At 53.7% G+C, this 26,727-nt stretch overlaps 1 protein-coding gene across 10 annotated transcripts in view; it reads right to left on the bottom strand.

Annotated features, from left to right (window-relative positions):
- PTPRS (protein tyrosine phosphatase receptor type S) overlaps window positions 1-26,490 on the bottom strand; it is a 128,733-nt gene extending 102,243 nt beyond the window's left edge. For 5 of the 10 annotated variants that reach the window (XM_041460776.1, XM_041460774.1, XM_041460779.1 and 2 more), the window contains exon 1: window positions 26,355-26,489. The gene's annotated coding sequence lies outside the window, so the exon portion shown is untranslated. Of the gene's footprint in view, window positions 1-26,354 lie in introns of all 10 variants that reach the window. The other 5 variants (XM_041460773.1, XM_041460775.1, XM_041460782.1 and 2 more) reach the window with 3 other exon arrangements.
- Between the last annotated feature and the right edge of the window lie 237 nt (window positions 26,491-26,727).

Genomic DNA, 26,727 nt, shown 5'->3' with positions numbered 1-26,727 from the left:
GAAGTGCCCAGCGCTGTCCCCAAGCAAAGGGCACACGGGGCACTCTGGGGCACAGCCCTGTGGCTGCTCGCTGCTCCCCGCCCGGGGGGGATGGCACAGCAAGGGTTAAGCTGTGGCCACCGCAGGAGGAAGGAGAAAGGAGCCAGGAGAGCTCAGGGCTGGGCTGGGCTGGTCAGGAGGAATTAATTTCCCCCGCAGTGACAGCTGTGACAGGCAGTGATGTGTCAGGAGGTGCAGCCCAGCACGGGCAGGGCACAGGGGCAGCGCCACAGCCGGGGGGATCCACGAGGAGGAGGAGGAGGAGGAGGAAGCACAGCTCCCCTGGCCTGGCTGCACCCAGCTGAGGGAGCCCATCCACGCCCTGGCCACTGTGGCCACAGCCCAGGGAGGACCCCAAAGGACCCCCCTGCTGAAAGTCCAGATGGAAGCAACACCAGAACCCCCAGAAATGCCAGGAGCATCCTCCTGGCCCAGTGCAGAGCAGATGTGGCTTCTCCGCCGGGCTGGGCTCTCCTCCAGCAGGCACAAAGGGAAGGATCTGACCCAGGGCCCCCCTCCCCTTCCCTGGCTGCCACACAAACCCTCCCCATCCTTCAGCATTTCCCAGCAAACCATCCCAATCTCGGCCGAGCGCCCCTCGGCAGCAGAAACCGTCAGCTAAATTGCCTTGTGGCTCAGGGTAATACTTCACGTTTCTTTTTCCCTGCCTCTGAGCTTTATTTATTTATTTAGGAAGTCATTCATCATTAGGCCCAGCTTAGCTGCCTGACAGACTGGGAGCTCCTTGGGGCACAGCCTGCATCCCATCTCTCAGTGCTGGTAAAGAACTGCCCATCCTGCAGCTCTGCCAGGGCCACCAACACCATCCTCTGACAGACAGCACTGCTACAACCACCAACATCCCCTCCCAAAGCCCCTGCTCCCCGAGCCTGGCACCTGGGCTGACGGGTGACACTGGGTTATGCACACAGCAGAGGGAAAAAAGACAAAAATCTCAACAAAGAACCCAAAGAGCTGCTTTTACTGCCCACACCAGCAAAAGTGCAACAGCCTTTCTCATGTCTGGAGTCCAAGGTAGGGAAAAGCCTTTTTCTGAGATCAAATGCAGGTTCAGATCAGCTCCACATTCCCGGGGAGGAAAGACTGCCTGGCCTCACATCTCTGCGTGTCCAGCTGAGAACACATGAGAAAACCACTCAGCAATGGGAACCCGTGCTTCCCTGGCTTGCAGCACGGCACAAAGATGACCTGTACCAGGAAGAGCCCATCCAGATGGCATCAGTCCCTCTGACCAGGCTAATCCCTCCAGCTTTGGCTTTCTGCTCCCTTCACACAGAAATCTGGATGCTGCTGCATCTTGTGACCTTCTCCACCCTGCAAAGCGCTCTGCCAGGTCTGCACAGGGACCCCCTTTGTGTCCAGCAGCAGGGGATGACAGCCGCCTCCTTCACCCCAAAACCCCTGTGCAGGCAGGGGCAAAGCCCATTCCTGGGGCTGGCACTGCTGCTCCCCCCTGACGGGAGCTCACCTGCTGACAGACACCTGCCTGGCCTTCCTCCAGCTCCCCAACTCTCCTGCAGCCCTCTGGGGACTGCCTTCTCACAAAACAGCTGGCTCTTACCAAAAAGTCTTGTGCAAACCATCCCCTGAGGACAAGCAGGGGGTTCCCAGCCCCACAGCCAGTCCAGGAGCACGGGAGGCCAGTCCCTGGCTAGAGATTCCTGCTCAGTGTGCAGAGTGTGGCAACCTGCTCCCTCCTGCTGGTGGCCAGGCAGAGCATCTTCCACCAGCCCGTGCCCGAGCAGAAGGGAGAAAAGAGAGGAAAAATCGAAAGGAAGGAAAAAACCACTCAAGAAAGTTAATTAGGAACACGAGGGTGCTTTATCAGTTCCGGCTGTGAGAGCTGGATGGGTGTAGGATGTCACCAGCCCCTGCCAAGAACGAGCTTCCCATTCTCGGGATCGCCTCCTCTGGTGTCTCCATCAGCTCCTGCTCCTCCTCTGAGCACACCCGGGGCACCTGGGCAGGCCCACCTGGGCAGTGCCACCTGGGCAGTGCCACCTGGGCAGTGCCACCTGGGCAATGGGGTGGCAGGGGCACCCTCCTGCTGCTCCCCCCAGGGCATTGCCCCGGGGAGGGGAGCACTAACAGCCCCAGCTGCACCCAGATTTTGCACAGCTCATTTTGGTCCCCAGGTAGAAACAGTCCCCAGCAAAAGGAGTTATGAGTGAAATAACCCAAAACCTCCCCAAACTGCATGCAGGCACGCTCCTCACACCAAAAGCAAATTACAGAACTCTCTCTAAACGCAACAGCCTGGAAGATTTAACCAGCCACAGGTAAGGAACCTGCTCCCTCCCAGCCCACTGAACCCAGAGAGGCTTCCAGGGAGGATGACAAAGTTGGTCTGGATTCACACTAAGACAGAGGAAAAGTTAACTCTTATCATTAGTTATATTCTTTCTCATGAATTCCAGCCCACGAGCACCCCTGGCCCACATGCAGGCAAGCCAAGAGCCTTGGGAAACACAAAAGCAAAGGAATAAATTTCCTTTTTAAGGCTTGTAGACCTCATGGCCACCCTTGTGTGCACATGCCTGGGCACCAGGCTGAGAGGTGCTGCAGTGCCCTCTGCTCATCATGAAAAACAAAAGCCAGGAAATAAAAGTAGCGAAGTTTCTCCCAATTGCTATTTGATGGTAACTGAAAATTGTTGTGGCAACAGTGCAGCTGATGAGCTGTTTGCTTTCCTCACAGCCCGTGGAAGAGGCAGAGCTGTGCTCCAGTGAGGAGGGGACACAGAGCTGGGAGGGAGAGTGGCAGCCACCGAGCCACCCCAGCAAATCCTCCTGCGGGCGAGGACGGATCTGAGCTGCAGGAAGGATAAAGAGCCTTGTCTTCTTTGTCCCTGCTGATTAGTGATCAGCAAGGAAAGCTCATCAAGGTCATTAGGAAGTGTTCTCTTCCCTGGGTGTCGCCTGCTCGGGAGGACACGGGGCAAGGGGGCTCCCACAGCCACAGGCCCAGCAATGCCTTCTGTGCACCCCAGGATCAACAGTGCTGCCACCTCAGAGGGCACCCCTGGGCACTGAGATGTCACCCCCGGGCACACCTGAGATGTCACCCCTGGGCCTCCCCTCTGGAGCTCACCCTGCCTTCTCCCTCAACATTCATTCCCTCCCCATGTGCCAGGAGCTCCAGCCCTGCCAGCCAGCACAGGGGGTTAAATTCCATAAAGAGGATTTGATTTTGAGCTTGCAAGACAGAAGATGAGCAAATCCCTTCCCTTGCTCTGGCAGGAATCCTGTGTCTCAGACCCACCAGCCAGGGGAGATTAAGAAAGGAGGAGAGAAAGAAAAAACCCCATCCATCACTTGCTGTCGTGATCTCATCTGAATTTAAGAGCTAAGCTGGGAGGATGCTGGGTCACTGCCTGGGCTGGTGGAGCCTGCAGAGCAGTGGACACCAGAAGGGACTGGACAGCCTTAGGCTGCACTGCTCCAGGCCAACAGCAGGGTCAGGAAGCCACATCCACGCTCCATGCTTGCCTTCCTTCTGATTGAATTCTGGCTGTCTGTCTGGGGAAGCCTCTGGCTCTTGTCACATCCTTGCAGAGAGCCCCAGCTGCAGCAGGTGCCTCCAGAAATCACCCTCATGCACTGACTGGAGGCCCAGAAACCACACCAAGGTGCAGCTACCTCAGGTGGCACAAGGCAGGGGCGCTTCCAAGCCGAGCAGCTCAGCCAGGCAGGGCTCCGCTGCCATCTTCGTCTTCTGTACAAGGTGCAAAATCAAGAGGCTGCTAACTAGGCAGAAACTGGGAGTAACACCATGCTCACAGTACTCCAGCTCCTGCCTGACAGCCTGATCTCACCCAGCTGCTTTGCTTCTGCTGAATCTGGTACTGCTCCCCTTCTGCTCCGAGCAGCTGCAGAGGCCATCCCGACACCCCAGGCTGGCTGGGATACAGCAGCCCCTGCACAGCCCAGGCATCCATCAGAGGTGGCTTAAAACATTTATAAGCATTTGGAGATTGGTGACATCCCTGCTGGAGCAGGCTGTAGGAAAGGAGCTCGTGAGAGCACCATGGGAGAACATTCCCATTAGCCAGCATCCAAAAAGCCTCCACCTGCTCAGCACGTCATTTGATATTTCACTTTAAACCAGCATCAGGGCTTCTCCTGACAAGCTGCTGAGATCACCTCGGTGTCTCTGTGGCAGTCAATCACCAGAAGGATCAGGCAGGAGGGGGCTGGCTGAGCGTGGACGGCGATGTTTTTGCAGCGCCATGAATTAAACATGCAGTAAGATTTCCTGGGCAGGTGAGGACCATGGCCAGGCCACGGGCTGTGCCTGCCCAGGGAGGAGGGTGCTGCCTGTCCTCCACCTCCAGCAGGGAAGGCAGCACTGCCTCGCAGCAGCAGATCCCTTCCCTCCTGCTCATCAGGGCTGCAGGAGCTTCCCAGGGCCCCGACCCTCAGTCCACCTTCAGGGGCACCGAGCCAGGCAGGAACTGGGCCAACAACAAATCTCCCCTTGGACAGGCAGAAGCCACCATATTGCAGAAAATGGCTTCATTGTCACTGCACCATCTGGAGTCGCCAGGAAATGCAACTTTTTTGTCCCCATCAATTACCAAAGGGAGAAATCTGCTGTCCCCTGAAAGGCAAAACTTCCAGCTTTCTTCTGGGGCTGGGGAGGAGGTCTGGGAGCTGAGCCCCCCCAGCACCTTTGGGATTTATAACACCCTGTACCCAGCTCTCTCTGCTTTGGGAGCTGACCCTCAGAATCCCAGAGTGGTTCGGGTAGGAAGGGACCTTAAAGCTCCTCCTGTTCCCATCCCCTGCCGTGGTTCCCCTGGAAGGTGGAACCAGCCCAGCTCAGACCTGCTGGCAGCACTCAGGGGTTCCCCCTTGCTGGAGAGCAAGAGTTTCCCGTGGTTACATTTCCTAAAGCCAGAAGGGTTAAAAATCTCCACCCCATCCGTTTCCCCAGGAGCTGGGCACGGTGTGGCTGGTCCAGAGGGTGCTGCCAGTGGCAGAGCACTGCTGGTGCCCATGGGAGAGGCTGTGTGGGGCTGAGCCAGCAGCCCAGGGAACACAGGGACGGCAGCACCAGCACTGCAGGGTTTAGGAAGGTTTTCAGGCATGCATCTGCCTCCAATGACTTCCAAACACACTTGGGCCAGCGAGAGGGACTAATTGACCTTCCAACCTCCCTTCTGTCGTTACTTTCTGTGGTTTTACAACCTCTCTAAATGGTTCATTTATCCTGAGTGAATTCCTGCTGCATCCTGCTCATCAACCAGCTGTGAGCACCTCACTTGTGTCAGGGCAAAGCTGCTGCAGGTTCATGGATGGACCCAGCACAGGGCAGGGAACAGGGAAGAAAGTAGGGGGTGGGGAGAGCCCCAGACAACTCTTGCTGAAAGAATATTATTAAGAAGCATCTTAAATCCCTCAACTTCAGGGCTGTTTATTGGCCTGAATTAAGCCCAGGCCCTGCAGGTGATACCTCGTGGCCAGGGTGCTCTTGCCTGGAAGGGGTCAGTGATTCCAGCAACAAGGACACCAATTAAAGCTTTTAATGATGCAAGCCCAGGACCTTGCAGAGCCCTGAGCTGCCCAAAGCTCTCTCTGCTAATAACCCTGGGCCGTGGCCGAGCAATGGGTGCTGGGCTGCCTGAAATATTTATGACAATCAAGGGTTGCTGCTTTCCTGCCCGTAATGAAGCCCCCACACGCTGCCTGAGTGCCTGTCACAGAGCAGCCTCCTCCCAGGGCTCCCAGAGCACCAGCACGTCTCTGGAGCAGCGAGGCAGGCTGCCAGGGAGGGATTTTATTTTGTTTTTAAAGCCTCCCCCCAGCCCTTTCCCACTACAGCCTCGGCTCGAGTTCTCTCGTTAATCTAATTGTTCTCCTAATGAAGATCTGCAATTCCTCAAACATTAATTACCAACGGCAGCAGCAGCAGCAGCTGTGGAACAAGAGCTCCCTGTTCCTAATAATACGCTTCACACTTTCGCCTGCCACAGCTCAATTTAGCTTTGCGTGATTTGGCTGGGGGCAGATAAATAATATTCCAGCTATGGGGCTCAGCAGACAAACCCAGGAGGAGGCAAAGCTCTCCCCACACCCTGGAGCACAGCAGGTCCTCAGCTGGCTCTAGAAACCCCTGGTTTATTCCACCTGCAGCTCTGTCACAGCACTGTCCCCATCCCACAGCTCTGGGCAGGTGCAAAGGCTGGTCCAGCAGCCCCAAGCCAGGGAGGGAGGGAGGCAGAGCTGCTGCATCCCCATCCCATCCCATCCCATCCCATCCCATCCCATCCCATTATCCCATCCCTTCCCCATCCCATCCATCCCATCCCATGCTGAGCCCCCTGGCAGCACAAATGAGCCAGGGAGGAGGTGAGAGCAGGGCACAAACAGCTCGGGCATCAGGAATGAGTCAGGGATGGAGGAGGACAGGGGAGGGAGAGCAGCTGAGGGAGGGCGAAGCTCCAGCCAGTGTTTGTTCCACTCACAGTAAAATGGAGAAGAAATGAAAGGAAGGTTGGTGGGCATGGTGGAACTCAAGCAGGACCAAAGCTGTGGCTGCCCCTGGATCCCTGGCAGTGCCCAGGCTTGGATGGGCTTGGAGCAGCCTGGGACAGTGGAAGGTGCCCCTGCCATGGCAGGGAGTGGGGTGGGATGAGCTTTAAGGTCCTGCCAAACCACACCACTCTGTGATCCTATGATTTTGGGGGGTAGTGGATCTACTCCACACCCCTGTTCCACTGTGATCCATAACACAGTCATGGAAAAACACTGCTCGTGTTCACTGAGGTCAACCCCTTGCCATCCATCATCCCTCCAGCCCAAGGGCACTGGGGGGAGTGGGGAGGAAGCCGTGCCCAGGCAGAGCAGAGCTGCCAGGCAGGTCCCACCTTACAAAAGAGGCTCAAAACCACGGGCTGGGAGAAGCAGCTGGAACGAGTGGAGCCAGCAAAGGCTGTGGCAGCCCCTCTCGCCAGCACTGCACAGCCAAAAATACACAAGGGGAACAAAACAACGCGCACACACACACAAAAAAAAGCCCACAAGAGTTTTCAATGACAAAAGCAAACAAATAGATTTGTGAATAAATATTGATTTGACAGGAAGTGAGACAAACCCTTCCAAAAACACTCGCTGGCACCGGGTCCCTCTCCCAGCACAATGAGCAGTCGTCATCATTTCCTGGGTGCCTCTGCAGCTTCAGCTGCTCTGCAAGGTTTTGGTTTCTGGGGGTTTTGGTCTCCCCTGTGCCTGGAACATCTTGAGAGATCCCCAGAAATAAACTCACAGCTTAAGGAGCCGGTGCTGGGCAAAGCGAGCAGCACAGTGAGCAAAAATCCCCACTATTCACCCCAATTCCTCTCCTGGGGTGGACACTTAATTCTCGCCAGCACTACAGGCTCAGCTTGGTCTAAAGGAGTCAGGTTCCCTGAGCCAAAGCTCAGGGCTGAGTCAGACCCGGAGTCAGAGGGCGAAGGGATGCTCCTTCACTGGCTTCTTCCTGACCACAAACACATCTGCACATTCCCTGATCCTCCCCAGACACACACCCGGCCCTTTCATCCCGGGAAAACCCCCCCAGCCCTGGTGCTTTGCAGAAGTTCATTAACGTGCCCATGCAGGGAATTTCAGGCCTGGGCTCCCACTACAAAGCAGGCGTGGGGAGAGATGGGCACTGGCTCCTCCACGGCAGCACTGGGATGGTGGGACAAGCCCAGGGCCAGGGACCTGCCCCTCCCTGCCCTGCAGGAGCCTTTGTGCCACCTTGGGCAACGTCCTGCTGACCCCACTGTGCCTCCTGCAGCCCCCCAGAGCCGCAGAGGAGCAGCACAAAGCACCAAGAGCAGCACTGCTCACACTTGGTGGCTTCCCACTCAATCCCAGCCTGGCTCCGCTCAGGGAATCCAACTGAGGGACCAAGGTGGCAGATTTCACCCGAATCACCCCAGAACCACCACATCAGGGGATCATTGATTGATTGATTTCAGGTCATTGCACGCTGGCTGGAGATACACTCTGGCCAAGGTGGAGGTGCTGCATCCCAGAGTTCCCAGGCACTGGGCAGACACGTGATTCTGGGCTCAGCATCTCAGCATGGATCCTGCATGCCTCCAAAAAGGGTTTTTCTTTGTTCACTTCCTCCCAGCACAGAGCCCCAGCGCCGTGCGGGGCCGGGGCCGCTCGCAGCTTTCCTGCTCATTTCGTTTTCAATGAGTGAATTAGCAGGCAGCCAGCTGACTTGAACATCCCCTTATCTCTGCACCAAGCTCGCTGCCGAGGATTTGCATAATTTTAATCTTTCCCACCAATGAGCATGAAAAAATTAGTTTTCCACTATTTTATCTTCTATTTGTGTTCAATAAACAGAGCTGGCGGCTTTGCTCCGGGGATTCATCCCGGGAAGGGTGAGGAAAGAGGAGGGGGAGGTTCCCATCCCAGCACTCGGCCGTGTGGAGGGTTAAACCAGAGCAGGCAGGCTGGGGGAAGGCTCTGCAGAACTGCTCCACAAGCTGCAGCTGGAGATGGATCCGAAGCCCAAATTTCCTCACCCAATCAAAAACCAAAAAGAAAACACCCAGTTGTTTTCTCCAGAGTCCCTCTCCTATCTCCCAGCTCCAGCTGTCAGGCTTCCTCCCATCATCAAGACCTTTGATTTCCCTCTCAAGCAAAGAGTTTGCTGGACTCACCCCAAGTCCAAGGCTGCAGATCCCAAGAACATCAGGACTCCAGGGATGGGGCGGGAAGTGCTTGAAAAATGAGGTCCCACCTGGAGGAACCTCCTTGTGCAATCACAGGAACCATGCAAATGTGGGGACAGAAAACTGCCAACGCAGAGCTTCAGGGGTTTTTAATTAAATGCTTTAGAAGAAAAGCACACCCCAAATATTAAGCTTGTCTGTATTAAAATAAGGCACTGAAAAGAGAATGGTGCTGCCTCACCCTTTCTGCTGCAGAACAAGAACGTTTTGGGCAGCACGCAGAGGCAAGACATGCAGGTGAGGATTGCAGCTGGAAATCAAAGCTGCTTGAAGGAAAAGGAAATGCAGAGAAAACCGAGGCTCTCCCTGCAGGTTCCCCACTCACGAGCAGGGTGGAAGGCACAAATGTGGAAACACTTTTTAAATGTCTTTCCTCCCTGTGGAGCCAAGTGCAGGTCAGGGCACACCCCAGCCAAAGGCAGGGGCACATCTCCACCATCCCCAGAAAACCTGGACTGGCTATAGCACCCAGGTGTTGCAAAATGTAAAATTTTCTTAAGTAAGAATGTTCTTTGATGTTTGCTCTTTGTATGCTTTCAAGTCCAATCAGCAAAAATGGAGATTTAATCCATGAAACAAAGTAGCAAACAAGCTCCAAGTGATATCCAGGTGGTAGAAAAACAAATTACTTGTTGGTAGAAGTGCCTTGTTTAAGTTTAGGGTGGACATGCTCCTCATGATCTCAGACCTAGAGGGAGGTTAACAAAGCTTGGAGAGAAGGATGTACCACTGATAATGGATGCAAAGAATGCAGAATTTACAGGCCACAAGGACATCTGGCAGGACTCCAAAGATAATGAAGAAACTAATAAAGCGCAGTCAGCAATTGTGCTGAAATAGCTCCAAGTGGGGAAAAGGTAATTCTGGTGGGGCAGACCACCACCACGACTGCTGTGGGCAGCACAGGGAGGGCTCAAGGGCTGGTTTGCCCAGAATGCAGGGGTTAATGGCAGTGGGGTGACTCACAGGGCTGGTCCCCACCTTCGTGGGGCTGGGGTCCCCCAGAAGCACCATGGAGAGCAGGGGGGGTCAGGAGCCCGGGGTGCAGTGCTAGGGGCAGCTCCACAGCCCCAAGGAGCCCCTTTCCCTCTCCTGCACCTCTTCCCACTGGTCCTGCCTCCACGCAGCCTCTGCCACCAGCTCAGAGGTGCAATTACCTTCCCTGTGTTCTCTATTTACGCTCAGGAACCATATAATCTTCCAGACCAAAAACATAATTAAAGAGTCCGAGTGCCTCGGGATGGAGACCTCTCTCCTGCCACCACTCTTATCTTCTCCAAAAATACTCCAGCCCAGCAGCCCGTGCCAGGCTCAGCTCCCAGCAGGGCTGAGCCATGGAGGAGCAGCAGCCCTGAAATGCACCCAAATCCCCCCAGTTTGGCCAGGAGGGGCTGCCTGGCCCCCTGGGAACCAGCAGTGCTGCCCCTGGGGTTCCCAGGGGTCACCTGGAAAGGTTAATTCAGATTTAACTTCTAATGCACTTTATCTAACCAATTTCAAAGCCTTGGGTAGACAGACTAATTGAGAATTAAGGGACTTGGATGAGCTCTGCTCTCCCAGCAGAACCAATCTGGAGTTGCACCCAGCCTATTCCAGACAAATGCAGCGTCCAGAGGAGATGGAAAGGCACAGGGAAATGGAAACTTGCACAAGGGAATTTCAGACCCCAAAGACTTTTCCCCAGAAATGGAGGTGGAGGGACAAGAACAATAACACAGAGAAGGGCGAGGGGAAAAAAAGAGAAGCAAAACCCAACTCTGAAACAGCCCTGGGGGAGAGCCACTCGCCCAGACTTGCTGTAATTACACTCCCACTGCTGGGTACAAAGCTCTTGGCTTGGCCCTCTCATAAAGCTGGAAGAAGGAAGGTGAAAGGAATATTTTTTAAAAAAATATATCCTGAAGGGTCAAAACAACCTTTTAAGTTGTCAACTAACAAGTTCAAACAGGACTGCAAGTGCTGCTTTCCATAGCTTCCAGGGAGAGACACCCAGACCAGCCACCTGAGCTGCAGTCCTCCAGCCCTTACAGCTCTTCTGACAGCCAGAAAAATCAAGGTAAAGGTACTGGCAATGAGCACCAAAACCACTTCCCAGCAGCAGCACCAGCCTGGGCACTGTGCTGCAGCACAAGAACCAGAGCTGCTGAGCTCCAGCCCAGCTCCATCACCCCACATCCTGGGCAAACCCTGCTGCCTTCCAGCACAGAGCTTCCACATCCTTCCCTGTAATTAAGCCCTTCCCTGCCAGCACAGATCCACGGCCCAGCCACGGAGCAAAGCTGGCCCACTCCCTCTTCCCTGCTCCCTTGCACCTTTGCAAATGGTTCAGCCAAACCCAAGCAAATCCCCAGGAAAAACAGCTATTTTAGAGCCCTGCTCCTTGCAAACCCAGGGCTGGCACAGTGAGCTTGGTGAGCTTGTTTGAGCACTGCCCAGCAGCCAAAGCACACACGGAGCTCCCATGAGCCAGGCAGGCAAGGAAAAGCCAAGGGACCTCACAGGTTCTGCCTTCACTTGTTACTTTACAGGAAAATTTAAGTCTGCTTTGGTGTAACCCTCTCCTGAGGCTGCTCAGCCTATATACAGCCTCCAAGTAACCAGGCAGCACTTGAAGGAGGGAAAAAAGCAGCATCCACAAAGCTTCTGGTGCTTATTTCAGTAAATCCACATCTTCCTCAGCTCCCCTTGGCTTCCTGTGCCAGGTCTGGACACCACTCACACCACCCCAGTGCTGCTGCTGCTGAAACCAGCGGCAGAAAACTTCCAAAAACCTCACTTTTACTGCTCGAAGTGCTGGCTGCCTTCCCGTGCTGGCCTGGGGGATGTCCTGATGCGGTCTAGCACAGCTCAGCCTGGATGCTCCTCTTCCCTTGACTCTGAGGCTGTTTGATGTGCCCTTCAACACCCAGCACAATCCTTCCAGCCAGACTCTGACGAATCCACCTGAAGAAGGAGCAGAGGAGTGTGGAGGTGCCCTGGTGGGGTGAGCCCCTGCCCTGTCCCAGCAGACCTTCAGAGGAGTCACTGCTCTGCTTCAAGCCTGGGATGGGCTTTACAGCTCTGTCCTTGCTGCACCCCTGGGCACACATCTGCAGCACAGCCCATGACAAAGCTGATTGCAGGTTCTGAGGTGATTAGAGAAATGGTCTGATGGGGACTTGCCTGTGTTTGGTCTCTGTGTTTTTCTTTTTGGCTTCTTACGCAATATTTACAAGGGAAAAAAGGTGTCTGAAGCAGCAGCTTATAAACACAAGCGTTTTTGTAAATCCTCCTCCCACTTCCAAGATTGTATCAACAAAAGAAAAGAGGAGGCAGAAAAAAAAAACCATAAATAGGAGTTTCACATTGACAGAGTCTCTTTGAACAACTTTCAAAGAGCTCCACTACCTGTTCCCCCATTTGATTTTGGTTTTTTCAGAATATCTACAGCGTGTTCCTCCACAAACCAAAGGAATCCAGCAGCCCAGGTCCCTTTTCTGAGCGGCTCCTGCCCAGGACTGGGGCTGAGCTGGGATGTTCCAAGGTTTGCTCAGGGGTGAGGGATTGCCCCTCGATGCTGAAGACCTGGAGCCATCCCCAGCTCAGCTCAGCTCTGCAGGGGCTGCTCCCCTCCCAGGCACAGCCTTGGCTTCCACCAAGGACACCCAGCTTGGAGAGGAGCTGAGCCCCTCTCAGTGGGGTCATCAGGAGTGAAAGCAAGCAGGAATCTTGAGCACACACTAAATTTTGGCAGCTGAAGTCATTTAAAGCATTGCAGCCCTTTGCTGGATGCCATAATCTTATTTTTAAACGAGCATTTCCAGGTATTGACCTCCTCCACCCAGGACTTGTAGGAACAGGTAAAGAAAAAAAGAGTCCCCAGATCCCATCACAAACAGATTGCAGAAACCAGGCAGAAATCACCCTTAAATCAGCCACTCCTAAGCCAAAGAACCGAGGCACCATCCAAGTCGGGAAATCATTTATTAGCCTGAGCCCAAGCCGAGAATTTCGGAGGCCTTTGTGGGGCAGGGCTCTGCCCACACTGAGGGCTCTGCCCTGCTCACAGCAGCCTGGCAGCTGCAGCTGCCTCGGGCAAACTCCAAGGCCAAGGTTGATGCAATGCCTACAGACATTTCTCTCCATCCTTCTAAACAGAAAATCAAAGGAAAACCCAACCTGCATGAGAGAGGCAGCCCAGGGAGCTGCTCAGCCAAAGCTGCAAGTGACAGCCCAGTCCAAGGGACAATCAAGTTTTGGATGATGATGGGAAGGAAGAGCTGCACATACACGAGCACAAACCGTAAATAAACTGGAAATAAATCCCGTGGATGCGCTGACAGCAGCCCACAGACAGATCTTTACAAACTGCCTTGTACAAGGAAATGCCATTATACCAGGGTTTATGGGCCTCCCTGAGATGGGCGCAGGCAGCTGTAAATCCTGCCACAGCAGCCACCAGCAAAGGGCAAATCCATGAGGAATTCTTGTGCCAACACACGGCTCTGCTCCCCAGCAGCAGGCTGAGGGACGAGCACTCCCAGCACTCCCAGGCAGTGGAAGCACTGCTGGACAAGGGCATTTTCATTCTACACCATGCCAGCCCGTGTGAATCAAAGTCCCACCTTACCCTTCCCGAGGTGAATGAACTGCCCAAATCATTCTGCCTCAGTTTCCTCCCGTGCTCCAGGAATAGAGGATGCTGAAGAGCTTTTTAACACCACAAGTGTCTAATTCACTGAAGATGATTAAGTGCCTTAAAGATTTCTGAAGGAGCTGCTATAGGAAGGCATTAATTTAAATATCTAGTGGCAGAACATAATGCCAGGCAGATTTTCTTCCATTCTTTTATAATAGCTTAATAATCCTCAAAATAGTTTCATTGTTAATACTCCTGTTGTGTATTTTATTAGGGCTTTTTAAACTGTAAAGTAAGGTAAACACTCCACATTTCTGTAACACCTACCAAAGAGCTTCTGAGGAAGAATCACTTAACCTCCACCAACCCCCGTGTGGGGGGACCCCGTGAGCATCATCCCCTTTTCATGCACAGCACCCGGGATGCCGGGAGGCTGAGGGGCAGCAGAAGGCAGCAGAAGGAGAATCCCTCCTCCCCCAGATTCCACCAGCATTATTGCCTCCTCTCCTGCCCACAAAAGGAGCAGCACACCGGGCACACCCGGCTGCCAGGGCAAGGATACAGCAAGTTTATCTTTCATTTCATTATTTTTATTATTTTATTTATCTTTTAAACCACGGGAAGCCTGGGGCTGTTGAAGACTGTCCAGACCCAAGGAGAGCACGGTGCACATGCCCTCCTCCTGCCCCCTGGCACTGCCAGGTGATGCTCCTGCTGTCTGCCATCCTCAGACATCCTGCTCTCAGTCATCCTCACTCATCACCATCCCCAAAATGCAAAATGGGATCATGGAATACCCTGAGCTGGAAGGGACCCACAGACATCACCCAGTGCAACCCCTGGTCCTGCTCAGCCCCGGCAATCCCACCCTGGGCATCCCTGGGATGTGTCCAAACGCTCCTGGAGCTCTGGCAGCAGAGCTGTACCAAGGCTGTGGCTGGACAGGACTGGGAGATGCTCAATTTGCAGATAAATCTCAGCTTGAGATAGGAAAAAAACCCCAACAAACAAACAGGTTTGGCTCTCTTGAGAGGGAAAAAAAAAGAAAAATGAAACCTAGTAAAGTTTTCTAAGGTCTACAGTGAAAACCACCCTCCCCTCCAAGAAAATCTACAGAAAGAAAAATGCAGGATCAGCCAGAGCTGCTGATGGAGAGGCCCCAGGGTACAGTCAGTTATTGAAGTTTTGCAACATAAAGCCTAAATTATTTATTATTGTTATTTTTTTCCTAGAAAAAGAGAGGAACAAAGCATCTCCCTCCTCAAAAGTTAACAACTGTGCGACATCATCTCCACATTGTCTCCCTGTTTTATCGCCACAGCACAGCGCTGAGCAGATTCCACCCCAGGGCAGACACAAAACCACAGGGCCACGGTTTCTAATTATACCCTCTATTCTCGGGGAAATGGTTTATTTATTAGCTCTTTGAGCTTCCCTTTCATTCATTCTCAGCCCCAGTCCCGGCAGCGAGGGGCTCTCGACAAGAGGAAATTTATTAGGTTTTCTCCCTTCTCCACCTTCCCTGCTCTCCCACCCAGCCTCTCCCTCCTCTCCCCGCTCAGCAGCACCGGCAGCCTCATCACTTTTAATTCAATAACTTGCAGTATAATTACTCCGTAATAACACCATTATCTTAACATTTACTCGGCAGCTGTGATCCCGTTAGGGCGAGGCGAGGAGGGAGAGGAGAGGGGATCCTCCGGGGACAGCGATGGAGAGGGGCCAAAGCCCCCGGCAGAGCTGCAGGGAGGCAGGGGCGAGAGCTGGGCTGCTGTGCCCGCAGCCTCTCCCTTCCACCTCCCTGCTCAGCCTCTGCCAGCTCTGACCCAGGGCTGCCCTGCACAGCACAGCTCTGCAGTGATGGGAAAACCACCCAAACCCACGCTGAGCTCCAGAGCCTCCCAAAAACCCCTGGATCGGGGAATCAGAATGGAAACAGGGGTGGGCAAGAGGGAAAGAGCACTGGGAGGAGAGGACTGTCACAAACAGCATCATCTCCTGCAGAGCCACCTCTTCAAACACAAATATCAACCACCCATGCGTTGTCCCAGCTACCGCTGCCTACAAAGACTGGATTGAATTTTTACTCCAGAAATCCTGCAGAAAATGGTTTTCACACTCACACAACAGCACATCTGGTAAATAGGGTAAGAAATTCTTCTAAAGCCAGACACTAAAACTCCAATAACTTGTGCAGCAAATGAGGCGGAGCACAGCCCATTTAATATCAGCTCCCAGCCTGCTGGAGAGGCAGAATTCCAGCCCACGAGCCTTGCCCAGCCCTGACAGAGAGCTCAGGCGCTGGCACCTTCTGCCTCCTCGCTGCGGTTTGACTTTCTGAGACATTTAAACAAACAGGCCCACTGCATATTTAGGCAGAAATGTTCCTACACGCACCACTGAAAGAGCAAGTTCCTACAGCCCCTGCTGAAGGCAGATTTTGAAGCCTGCAAGGTGAGGTGAGGTTTCCGCAGATATCAGATCCCAAAATCACACCCGAAACTGCAGAAATGCCAGCGCTGAGGGAGAATTCCCTCTCGGATGTGTCTGTTTCACACACACGCTGCAGCAGAGGGGTAAACACCGTTTATTCTGATTGATTATCCATCGTGTAGAGCAGAGCTGTAATTCCATCAAGCCATCAAAGCGATTCGGCAATTATATAAATCACGGCAGGAACCGCGAGAGCTTTGTCGTTGGAAACTCAAAATGGCATTTCCTCACATCCTACTGCTGCACATTGCCTTGTTTTTTAATAATACACAGGCAGATTATTTTGGGTTTCAAATTTGTTTACATGCCTCTCATACACCAATTCACTGGGTATGCCAAAGCCAGGTCCCATCAGCATTAATAAGACGTTTTACGCCGTCTTCCACTCCACAGGAAATTTCCAAAGCAAAGCCAGAGTGAAACGCAGGCGCTGTGACGAAAATCACACCCCTGCCACCACGGCCCAGCCCCCTGGAAATGGCTGAAGCTCAGCAGCCCAGCCCTGTGCCACTGCTCCCCCTCCCCGGGCAGGATGAAGGATGCTACAGGGAGCTCGGGTTTCATTATTTATAACATGATACAAACCCTGTGCTGCTGAATAGACCTTGTGCACGGCCGTGATTATATGTGTGTGCATTATCATAATTAAATCCACAATAAAGTACATCAGATGGTTTATGATGCATTATCTAGAAACTCTTACTGAGTTTTTACACCTATTTAGTTGAAGTTTAGTGGAAGTGACAACCCCCAGCTCCAGGACATTCCCCATGGCAGCAGCTGCTCTGGAGGCTCAGATTCCTGCACATTCCCTCCTCACTCCTCTCCTGCAGGACCTGGGCAGAGGAGAGCCCTGACAGAGCTCCCTCAAGCCCATCCTCTCCCAGTCCAGAACACGAGCAATTCCCAAAATCTGGGCAAAAGGCAGCAAACGTGGAGCCCCACTGGTGTCAGTGAGCTCAGGCTCAGCTGCAGACACATCCCAGCTCCTGGTGAAGAGAAAAATCATTCAGGATTTGCAAGAGTTGATGGCAAAACTCCCCCTGCCTCCGATGGGAGCAGATTCCATTTTGCTCCTCTGCTCTCCCAGCCCAGCAGGAACTGCCCAGGCACAACTCCACTCAAGCCACTGGGATTATTTGCCTTTGGTGGTTTTCTTTCTTTAAAGATAAAAATAAATCCAAGCACTTGGCTTGAATTGTGGGTCCTAAATCAGTATCTATGATCTGACTTTTAGAGTTTTTGGGGGGAGAAAAAAAAGGAAAGAAAAAGCCATTCTGAGCTGTGGGCTGAAAAGCCACCCAAGACAAACCAAAAAAAGCACTAAACATTGAGCCATTAAGTGAGAAAAGACTACAACTTTGATGTGACACTTGGCTGTTTGCTGGCACTATAAACTATTGCACACTAAAAAAGTTTGTTAAATGCTCCATAAACTTTAACACATTGCCGAAACACTTTGAACTGAGAATTTTATTTGGTTATCCACAAACCACGCTTGGTTACAGGCAAGGAACAGCAAATGCAGATTTTTCTCAAAAAATTATTTCACTCTGAAACAGTGAAACGAATACAGGTAGATTTAAGAATTTGTAAGAAGGCACCCACACCATGTCTGTGTTAGGAGAGCCAAAGCCTCAAACAGGGGCTGAGGCTTTGGGGTTCCTCCCTTTTCAGTACCCCTGGCCTTTACATTTTCAGGAACAGCCAAGTCCTGGACATCAAGCAGAGCCAGGAGAATGGTGAAGCACTAGAAGAGTTCTGCAAATCATGAGGAAAACAGCACAGTGGAGTCCACGCTTCACCTTTTCTCTGTGTTTGCCTAAACTTGCATTTCCAGAGCAATTCCAGATCTAAACCAGAGTACAGCCAAGAACCAAAACTAATCTTTAAAAAAAATCCCCAGAAGTTTTAATATTAATGGCTATTCCTTGCCACAAAGAAGACGTGTCTTTCTCCTGACTTTGACATTTTCTTCCCCAAAGCAGGAGGGAGGAAAATCAGCTCCCCAGAGTGGCAGCGAGGTGTGAAGCACAAGTCACCCGCTCCCATCACCTTGAATCCACCCAAATTTCACACTGCACCAGAGACACTTTGCAAAGGAATTTTTTGCCCAACAAAACTTGCTGAAAGCCCTAAAATCCCCCACCTGTCTTAAGCATCACTGGCTTTGCATAAAACCTAAAACCACTTTTAAGATGTCACTCATCTTTCCTCCTAAGCCCAAGGGAAAGTGTGCCATGGCTCCCTGCTCAGGGACAGGCGTGGATCTGGATCTCTCTGTCCCAGAGACAGGCTGGGACTGATACCAAACCCACTGTGCTGGCACAGGGACACAAAGGGGACACGAAGGGGACAGCCACATCCTCCTGGCACAGGGGCTGCTGCAATTTCCTCGTGGTTTACAACGAGTTGTTACTGCAGTGGGGACAGAAATTCATTCTGAATCACAACTGTACCTGGGGCTAAATCACTGGGATTTACACATCCCCAGCTCTCGGGGAGTGCATAAAGCAGGCGTGGGGCCATCACTCACGGGGATGTTGCTCTGGAGCACGCTGTCAGGAGTGTTTCATGGCCCAGGAGCGGGATCCGGGCGCTCCACCCTCGGCGAGAGAAATGGACTCCTGGTAATGGACTGCAATTCCTTCCCCTGCAGGCACAGCCCTGCCACCATCCAACACGCAGGCTGCAGGCACCGGTGATTCCTCTGGCCCAGCAGCACCCAAAGGCAGAGCTCCAGAGCAGTTCCCTGTCTGGGTGAAGCTTCTCCCAGCTCCAAGGCAGCGCTGCTTGCACAGGGTGCACGGATGGGCAGGGGGCACAGAGAGCTCCTGCCTGTGGCTTGCTGTGGCATCCAAACACCACATCTAGCAATGCTGGAGAACTCCTATATTCCATAAATAACCACGTTTCTCTCCTCCACACACACTCAGTGCCCCAGGAACAAGGCATGGATGGCACGAGAGCACTGCCAGAGCAGGACCCACACAGGACCCTCCTGGCTGCTGCAGCCCTTCTCCTGCAGGACAGAACCCACCTGGGCAGCTGGAGCAGCCTGGAGCCCTGCAGGTCCTTCCAGCCCCAGCCTCTGCGTGACTCTGCTTTTCCCTCCTGCCTGCATGCTGGGGGCTCCAGCCTTCAGCTCCAGAGCAAACACCAGGTCTTGGTTAGTGACATAATCCTCTGAATCCCAGCAGCTCCCATTTCACAGGACACAGCTGTTCACTTCCCTGCATTTTTATAGTCACTTCTTCCCTCCTTCCCCCCCTCCCCCAAATTTTTCTGCCTTTTGCTGCTAAAGTTAAATAAACACATTTTCAGGATGGGAGTTGTAACTTTATCCCTTATTTTTCATTCCCCTGTCTTCTTCAGACCAATATTTAAAGATTTTGTGTCCTCAGAAACCTTGCAGACACAAGGTCTGCTGCACTGCCACGGCCCTTGGCCACCACTTTGATCAACACAGAGAAGAAACTAAAATTCACAAGGCAGTTCAGCACCTTGGCATTGTGCAACACAAGGAAGGACCGAAGATCCCCCAACCCAACACTCCTCATTTCATGTTCTGCAATACCATCCTCATCTCATCCCAGCGTTCCCTCCATTGCACACAAATTTCCTGCTCCTCCTTGCTCCCAGTTTTCTCAGTTTCTGATGGAAAAGGAGTAAAGAAAATCACCCACAAGGGTTATTTTACAGCACAGGCAGGGAATTCCCTGCCTGGCTGGGGCTGTGCCCGGGCTGCACAGGGCCCACGTCAGGCAGGTGAGAAGGAGCTGCGTGGAGGGCAAGTCCTGGGGGTTCCAACATCCTTCCCATGTGGAACAACCCAGCTCTGAACAAACCCAGCCCCAAAAAAGCCAGCCCTGAACAAACCCAGCCCCAAAAAAGCCAGCCCCAAAAAAGCCAGCCCTGAACAAACCCAGCCCCAAAAAAGCCAGCCCCAAAAAAAACCCAGCCCCAAAAAACCCAGCCCCAAAAAAACCCAGCCCCAAAAAACCCAGCCCCAAAAAACTCAGCCCCAAAAAACCCAGCCCCAAAAAAGCCAGCCCCGAGACACAAATCAAAGCCTGGCTGTGCCCCCTGGGGTGCCCTCCCTGGTACAGCATTTCCAGGAGGCAAAGCCAGCAGGCACTGAACCTTCTGGGCAGATTTTACACCTGGATTTGATCCTGGAGCACAGCGCCTGCCCGAGATTGGATTTCACTGTGGCTGTTCCTCGAGGTCCCCATTTTGGCCAGCTCCTGGTGGCCTTCATGGCTATGAAAGCCTGCTGCTCCTGCAGGCAGCCAGGTGACATTTCCATGGACAGGGCTGGCAGTGACCCCGGGAAAGGATCGAGTGCTGCATGCTGGAGACACGGCCAGGACACTGCTCCTGCAGCAGGAACACCAGCCAGCTCCCTTCCCAGGCCAGGCCACATCACATCATTCGCCCTCAGGGCAGCTTCTAAAAGTCAAGTTTTTCCTTCCTACTCCTTCACTGAAGGAGATCAGCAGCAGAGGTGCCCCCCATGCCCCTGCAGAGCTGCCAGTGCCAGGGCAGCCCGTTTGGTACCTCAGGGAAAGAGATGGACAGGGCCATGCAAAGTACCCAGATCCAGTAACAGAGCAGGGGGAGAGGCTGCTGCTTGCTTCCTTAAGCAAAGGATAAAGTTTTAATTTAAGCTGATCTCTGGGGAGAGAAGAAGGTTATTGAATCCATAGGAAGCAGCAGGGGATGAACCGAGTGACCCTGAAGCCAGGCACGAGCAACCAGGATTCCCAGGGGTGACAAAGCTGGGGGGACAGGCCAGCACCAGATTTGCTGTGGATTTTTTTCATCCCCTGCTCTGGACACACACACACATTTCCCTTGTGCTGCCTCACAGAGCAAACAAACGTCATCTCTTCGGGAAAACTGGAAAGACTATTTTCTTCCCAACCCTTCCCCCCCTCTGAATCCTCCCCCTTTGCAGCTTGCAGCAAAGTGCCCCTAATCCCCAAATTCTCTCTCTACCTGCAGGAAGAGCTGAAACCCTACCCGTCCCCTCCCCCAGCCCTCCAACCACACTAATCCATCAAATTCCCTGGCCTTGCAGCCCACCCCCAGCCCCGACAGCAGCAATCCTGGCACCAGATGTCCACTGACAAAGGCAGCGCCAAGCATCAAAAAGCAATTGCCCATCACCCCTGTCCCGACCGGCCCGGGCAGAAAAAAGCGAGTTCAAAGCCCCAGAAGCAGAGCAGCATCCCAGCATCCTTCTGCCACTCACACCCGGGCACAGGAGGGACCACCGCCCTCACTGGGGACACGGTGACAAAACCCCAACCTCCTCTGAGCCCACCGAAGGGTTACAGCTCCCCTCTGCCATCAGGGATTTAAACCAGGGGTCACTGGTAGAAAACAAAAGGGATTTTATTTAAAAAAAAAAAAATAATCAAACCCTGAGCAAGACATCTGTGCTCTGTCCACACGAGGCTGAAGCTGCATTAGCAAGGACTGTTCAAAGAGCGCTGTGCTGCTCCGGCACCCTCTGCGCCCTGCCAGCAGGGCTTTGTGGCCAGAGCAGGCTCAGATTAGCCATCTGGATTATCTGGTTCTGCTCAACCTGACTGCCAGGCCTTCGAGACAGCACCCCATCTCAGGGATCTGCCCACAGAAAGGTGGAGGGCAGGGCAATTTCCACTCCACACCCTCAGTAACATTTTCTCCCTTTTTCCTTCACTTTGGTACCATTGCTTCCAGTCACTACATCAGCCTCCTCTGTCAAGCCCTGCTGGCTGCTCACTCTCTCAGCCTCCACCATGATTTCACAAATGCCATTTCAAGCTTTCCCACATTTCCCCCAGAGAAGAAGAGACGTGTGGGCAGGCACAGCCTGTCCCAGCCTCGCAGGAGGGACCGGCTGGGCACGCAGCAGCCTCGCCTGAAACCCACCCCAAAAATCTGTGTTAAAGGAGCCGAGCAGAGAACACCACCCGGGAGAGGAACAACGCCCCGTTTCTACAGCTAATTAATTGCAACAATCTTCCCGGCTGGCGTCTGAAACGACTCCAGCTGATGGTTTCTCACAGGGTGAGCATCCCTCCTCCATCCCTCCTCCCTGCCACGCATCCCCGGCCCAGGGACAGCCCCTGCCACCCACGCTCCCTCCTCCTCCTCCTCCTCCTATGCCACAAATCCGGGGGAAATTTGAACTGTCATTTTCCCTCTTACAGCCAGGTTTAGTGCTGCTGCTACAGCATCGTTTTATTTATGGTATTGCTTCTGCCGTTGTAACGATCCTACATAAATTCCACATCCCGATTCCCTAACAATACTTGCTGCTATTATAATAATGATCCCATCTGAATGGCACAGGTGCCATTATCAGAAAATCTGTTTGTAATAGGGAAGCAACTGTAAAAAAAGGCATTACACCCAAATGAACTACTTAAGGATTACCATAACCAGGGGCCTTGCCTCAATTCCCTCGGCTGCAGCGCTGCTTCCTGCCTGCTCAGAAATAGATAGCTAGTCAAAATTAGCAGGTAAGTCATCCTGTGATTTGGGAGCTGGCGCTGCAACTGAGCACTCTGTGGCTTCATCACACAAATAAAATCTACCTCCGCACAGATTTAATACAGAATTTTTGCAATGCACTTACTAAGTGCTAATGAGAGCACTAATCAGTACATGGAGAAATGGAAACACACCCTTACCCTTACCACCCCATAAAAGTTACCTGAAAATAGCAAGGAAGGGCAGAACAGCTCCTTTAAGTCCAAACTCACCCAAGTGCACACGAGATCATGCAAAATTAAGGTAGAAGTCACTTCAGAAGTGGCATAAGAGACAAGAAAAACCAAGGTCTTGCAGAGTTCTTGCAGAGATGTGAGTTTCAGAGCTCAGATCTCCATCCCTGCCTCAGCCTGCGCACGTTCACAGCTCCCAGGTGCCTCCCGATTCAGGAAGTTTCACCTACCACAACAGTTATTACCCCTACAAAGAGTTCTGGAAGGGCAGCTACTCCTTCAAAGAGAGCTTCCAACAGATGTTTTCCCACCGTCAGCATTTGAGCAAACTCGGTGTCTCACACCTTCCACGGCCCCCAGTTCCGCCAGTTCATCCTTCGCGCCCGCAAAGGCAGCATGAAATAAATTCAAATGTAACAAGATTGCACTTCCCCGGTGCCATGAGATGCGCTGCAAACTCTGCCTACCCCGAGAGCAAAGCCCTGCACGGAAACCAAGCACACCCAGGGTTCAAAACCTCCTCAAGAAGATGGCTGGGGGGCAGTGGCAATGGATGCAGGGCCTTTTATCCCAGGTGAGCCCTTGCACTTCAGCCCAGGTGAGCAGCCTCCACCAAGCTGTCACTACACGAGGGCTGCACAGGAACCAGAGCAAACCAGGACCAGCGGCTCCACTGCAGCTCCTGGCTGAGCGGTGTCAGACAGCTTGTCACTCCTACACCTGGCACGGCAGGGCAGCCCCCAGAACAGCACCAGGGACGGGCTTGTGCCACCTCCACCTCCTCCTCTGCACGTAGCCGGTGACACTGAGCTGCTGCTGCTCTTGGCCTGTGCCCACACGCCGCAGACAGGGAGCAGGAGCAGGAACCAGAGCTCCTGCATCTATTCCTGGCAGCGGGAGCTGGGCGAGCCTCTCCTCTCCTCTCCTCTCCTCTCCTCTCCTCTCCTCTCCCTGAATGATTCAGCCGTGCCACTCCAGCTCTTTTCCCCGGAGGACCCCAAAGCTCTTCCCAGCAAGGAGCTGCGTGTTGCTATTCCCATTCTGCAGACAGGCAAGCCAGCAGATTGCCATTCCCCCAAAGGCTGTTTTTCTGGCACGCTCCTTAGAGATTAAATCTAGTGAAATAGCTTTGCCTTACAAGAATCTGTACCCACAGGGCACTCAACAGCCAGGGTAAAGAAGGTGTTTGAAACTTGCTGTGATCAAGGTTAAGAAACATAATAAAACACCATATCCTGCTTTTCCAGCTCTTCAGGGTAATGAGGGATTTCCTCATGTATCTGCTGCAACTGTCACCTTTGCAGGAATTTAGTACTTAATGCTAAATTCACTCTCTCTCCGCACACTGAACATTCAGCCGGTTTATTTTGGAACCTCCACCTCCCAAAAAAACCGACGCACATCTCTTCCAAGTCAAAAGCATAACTGGGCCTTCTCTGGTTTCAGTGCCTTTGATCAATCCCTGCTGGGGCTGCAGGCGGAGGCTGAGAGCAGCAGCAGAGCAGAGCAGGATCCCACCGGCCTCACTCCCTGGGCTGCGCGGGGACTTGCCAGGAGGGTTTGGGAGAATCCCCCGGGACTGCTGTCCCTCTCCCGTGGAGATAAAAGATAACCATCCCTTCCCGCCCTCTCCGCGGCTGCTTTCGGAGCAGGAGGGTGAAGGAAGGCGCTCGGGGAGCCGAGGGGAGCGAAGCCCCCTCGTCCAGCCCGGCCCCAGCGCCCCCAGCCCCAGCCAGCTGGAAGGCACCCAGCCCTGAGCTACCGAGAAGCTGCTGGAGCAGCCTGATCCACCCCGACACACATTTGTCACTCCTTCCTTTCTGGAGAAGCAAAAACCCTGAGTAAACCCCGAGCAGCAGCGTTAGCCCCGAAAATGGCAGGGCTGGCAGGCTGAGCCCCACACCAGCACACACTGAGCTGGCTCCGCAGCAAAAAGCGTCTCCGTGCAGGTGGTTTGTTATTCTCAGAGTCTCTTTCCAGCAGATGTTCCCCTGTACCATGTGTGGCAATCCCAGAGCGCTTGAATTTGTGATTTTTCCTCCACTAAGTGACGTTTTCAGGAAAAGGGAAATTAAAGGATAACAAGATGCAGCTATAGAAAGATGGAGCTGTGCAGGCTAGAGAATTCTCTCGCTCTCTCTTTTTTTTTTTTTTTTTTTTGGAGAAGAACCATAATGTTAATGTTAGAAACCACTTTTCATATATAGCAATGATCAGCTTAATCTTTACACTTCTTTCCTTAGCTGCAGGAGAGTCCTCCAACAACGAACAATATAAATTTAAATTTAATTTCAACTGTTGCTATAACTGCCTCCAGTCAGACCAACCGCTGCGAATTCAAGTCAGAGTCTTGAAATAAAAGTTACCGGAGTTACCTGCAACAGAAAAGTTCTTTGCTTTTGCCAAAGTGAGAAAAGAATAATAAAGGGATAAAATGTGGTTATTTCTCATGAAAGCTCCAGCTACACAGTTCCTGCAGCTAAATGGAGGTTTTTTTTCCCCCATCTATTACATTTCTAAAATTACACATTTTAGACAAATCTGCATCTTGAGTTTGAGCAGTAGCCTAATAGCACTAGCAAACAAGTCATGTAAAGCCGAGAAAATGAGCTGTATTTAATCCTGGGAACGGAGCAGAGGAGTTGTGCAATGTTTACAGAGAATAAACTCTGCCCGTTACTCAAAGGCTGCAGCCCGTGTCCGGCCCGAGAGCATCGCGCACTGCGCGGCCCCGGGCTGCCTCCCGCTCATTAAAAATAAAAGGCATTTCCAGCACGGAAAGGAAACGCAGTAAAAGGGGGAATTTGGGCAAGAGGGCGAGCTGCAGGGCTGCTCCTTTGTGCGGCGCCCCGGCACAGGGGCAGGCGGGATGCGGCTCGCACATTTTCTTGTTTCGCAGCACAACGCCCCAGCGAGCCCTCGGCTGGGGAAAAGGGGGAGAGGGGAGAGGAAGCGGGAGAGGGATGGGCAGAGCCAAGGGAGGGGGAGAGGGACGGGGAGAGGAGAGGGGAGCGGAATTCCCTCCCCAGCGCCGCCCCGCAGCCCCCCTGCCACCTCCGCTGCCATGCCTGCCATCCCCACTGTCATCATCCCCCCTGCCATCCCCACTGCCATCCCTGCCACCTCTGCTGCCATGCCTGCCATCCTTGCCATCACTGCCATCCTTGCCATCCCTGCCACTCCCACTGCCATCCCCACTGCCATCCCCACTGCAATCCCCATTGCCATCCCCACTGCCATCCCATTGCCATCCTCACTGCCATCCCCACTGCCATCGCTGCCACCTCCACTGCCATTCCTGCCATCCCCACTGCCATCTCCACTGCCATCTCCACTGCCATCCCCCCTGCCATCCCTGCCATCCCCACTGCCATCTCTACTGCCATCCCTGCCATCCCATTGCCATCCCCCACTGCCATCCCTGCCATCCCCACTGCCATCCTTGCCATCCCTGCCACTCCCACTGCCATCCCCACTGCCATCCCCACTGCAATCCCCATTGCCATCCCCCCGCCACCCCTGCCACCCCCCCTGCCATCCCTGCCACCTCCACTGCCATCCCTGCCATCTCCACCGCCATCCCCCCTGCCATCCCCCCCGCCATCCCCGTCGCCCCTCGCCCGGCCCCGGGGCCTCTGCGGCCTCCCGAGACCCCCGCCCCTCCCTGGGCCTGCGCGCTTCGAGGGAAACATCATTCCCCCGTTAAAACAATGCGTTCGATAATTACATTTTCAACCAGACCGTCTGCGGCTCGTCCCGGCGCTGGCGGGGTGCGGAGGCTCCGCGGCGAGGGGACCCCAGGGCGGAGGGACCGCGGGAGGGACCCCCGACCCTCGGCGGCCGGGCCGGGCTGGNCGGGCCGGGGGCGGGCCGGGGCAGCGGGGCCCGGCCGGGGGGACCCTGCGAGCGGTGCCGGGGGCTCAGCCCCGAGCCCGCCCCTGGGGGTCCGCTGGGCTCTGTCCCCCCGTGCCGCAGCCTGGGGGTCTCTCCGGCATCCCCCCGCGCCACAAGCTGCTCCCCGCAGTCGGGGGAGAAGCCCCCGCACCCGCTGGCCCCGGGGCAGCCTGTGCCCCGCGGGGAAACTGAGGCACGGCGCTGCG

Source organism: Pyrgilauda ruficollis, unplaced genomic scaffold (assembly GCF_017590135.1).
Source record: "Pyrgilauda ruficollis isolate IOZ18807 unplaced genomic scaffold, ASM1759013v1 scaffold148, whole genome shotgun sequence".
NCBI classification, from domain to species: Eukaryota; Metazoa; Chordata; class Aves; order Passeriformes; family Passeridae; genus Pyrgilauda; species Pyrgilauda ruficollis.
Note: the sequence above shows the minus strand (reverse complement) of the source record. Positions and strands in the feature narration are given on the sequence as shown.